Source organism: Chelonoidis abingdonii, chromosome 3, assembly GCF_003597395.2.
Source record: "Chelonoidis abingdonii isolate Lonesome George chromosome 3, CheloAbing_2.0, whole genome shotgun sequence".
NCBI lineage: Eukaryota > Metazoa > Chordata > Testudines > Testudinidae > Chelonoidis > Chelonoidis abingdonii.
The window spans coordinates 174,433,348-174,435,884 of NC_133771.1; positions in this window are offsets into that span (position 1 = coordinate 174,433,348).

Genomic DNA, 2,537 nt, shown 5'->3' on the forward strand with positions numbered 1-2,537 from the left:
ACGGAGAGATTCTCATCATATACATCCGCTATAAACTATCCAGCTCATTCTGAAGCACTTGGTTTTTTTCCACCTGCTTCCTCTCTGACGCGTGTTCAGAACTTCACTCACTCTTTGCATGGTTAGAAACACTCTGGTCTACATTCAAGCCTAACGTTTGTGGCCATTTATATCTATTTGTTCTTGTGTCCACATTGGTGCTTTAATTTAAAATTAATCCTCTCCTTTTGCCCTGTATTTTTATCCCTCTGAGCATATCTTTATGAAGAGCAATCATATCTCCCCGGACCGCGAGACTTCTTTTATGTCAAACTTAAACTAGCTCAAACTCTTTGATAGTTCATGACCGGGGTAGAGCCGTGTTAGTCTGATCTTAAAAGCAGGAAGAACCGGTGGCACTTATAGACGTAACAGACTTTTGGAGCATGAGCTGTTTTGTGGGTGAATACCACTCGTTCAGATGCATGTGTAGTTGGAAATCCAGGGCAAGATAGAATAGATAGACTAGATATGCAACAAAGCTAGAGATAATGAGGTTAGTCTCATCAGGGGAGATTGAGCCCTTCTTCTAAGCAGGTTGAGGTGTGTGAAAACAAGGGGAGGAGAAACTGGTTTTGTAGTGGGCAAGCCATCATCAGTCTGTTGTTTCATCCTGACGCTGATGGTGTCAAATTTGAACATTGAAACTGAAGGTACTGCTATAGTTGTGGCCAGGAGTTTAGAAGGTGTTCTTTTTCTGGTGGTAGAAGATGATGACTTAGACAGTGTTCTGTAATCAAGTTTGATGGAAAGGCCGAATAGTCAAAACCTGTAGGAAACCATCTACAACCTCCACTGGCACAACACTATGAGCAACCTTAAGGTTGGCGATCCTGTCCGCAAAAAAAATACCAGACAGATCTTCAAAGAAGGAAACTTGCACTGATGGCGTTCACTCTCCAAATTTGGACAGCACCAATCCAGCCTACCCAGATTAAACAATATAAACTGTTCGAATGGCTTGCCCAATTAGCAAACCAGGTTTTCTTCTCTTGTTTTCACACCTCAACTCGCTAGAAGCCAGGGCCTCAGCCTCCCTGCTTGAACTAAGACCTCATATCCTTGTACTTTGCCTGCATATATAACCTGCCCCTGGAAATTCAACTACATGGCATCCTAACGAACATGGTATTCACCGCACAAAAGCTATCTCCAAACGTCGTTAGTCCCTGACCTAAGGTGCCACCCTGATTCTTTGCTGCTTCAAAGCTCTTGAGTTGACCTCTATAAAGAGGTGTCCCATTCTTCAAGATCCATCCTAGTAGCGCTTCTACACCTGTTCCAGTGCAATTAATCTTTTCCCATGGGGCACTAAATCAAGCCTTACTGAAATGTTAGGCTAGACTAAAAATCTAACTGCATTCCGTTTGTTAAAAAAATCCTTTTATCTTCTCAAAGAAGCAATCAGTTGTCTGCCATGATCTAGCTTTGTAAACCATGTTTGCGTTTTATCATCAATTGACCGTTCAACCTCTATGTCCTTAAACTATTCCCTTTCAAAATTTGTTTTAAGACCTTGGATAATACAATTGAGGTCAAACTAAAAGGCTCTGAGTTTCCCAGATCACATTTTCCCTTTCTTAAAGAATATGAACTATACAGCAATTCTCGCAGTTATTGGATACTTCCTCCAAGACACCGATTAATGAAAAATCCTTAGCCTATTGGCTGCCCCAGTTTCATGTTCTGAAATCTCCCCCATTATTATTGTATTTTCTGCCTTTGCAGCTTCCCTAATCTGCCTGAGCATTTCACAGTAACTGTCACAATCCTGGTCAGGTAGTTGGTAGCCTATTCCTACTACTATACTCTTATTGTTCAAGTATGGAATTTCTATCCATAGAGATTCTATTGTACAGTTTGATTCATTTAAGATTTTTACTTTATTTGACTCTATGCTTTCTTTCACATATAGTGCCACTCCCCCACCAGTGCAACATACCTTGTCATTCCTATATATTTTGTATCCTAGTATTACTGAGTTGCAGTAATTACCTTCCTTCCTCCAAGTTTCCATGATGCCTATAATGTCAATATCTTCATTTAATGCTAGGCCTCTAGTTCACCCATCTTGGTATTTAGACTTCTAGCATTTGTATATAAGCACTTGTACATTTTGTCAATATTCAGCTGCTTGTCTTCATGTGTTATATTTGAATGGGACTTTTTTACATTTGACTGCTCCTCACTAGCTGCTACCTGTACTTTACCATTTCTTTCCTTCCTCTTTACTGGGCTATAGAGTTCACCCTTTTAATAAATTCATCCCTAAAGGGATGTCTCTGTCCAAACCTTGTGCTGCTCCACACCTGTAGCCTTTCCCTTAGCCCTTAGTTTAAAAAAATCTTTCCAATCTTTTTAACTTTAAATGTCAGCAGCCTGATTCCATTTTGGTCTGGGTGGGGCCCATTCTTTCTGTATAGGCTCCTCCTTTTCCCAAAGGTTCCCCAGTTCTTATTATACTTAAAACCGTCCCCCTCACACCATTATCTTAGCCA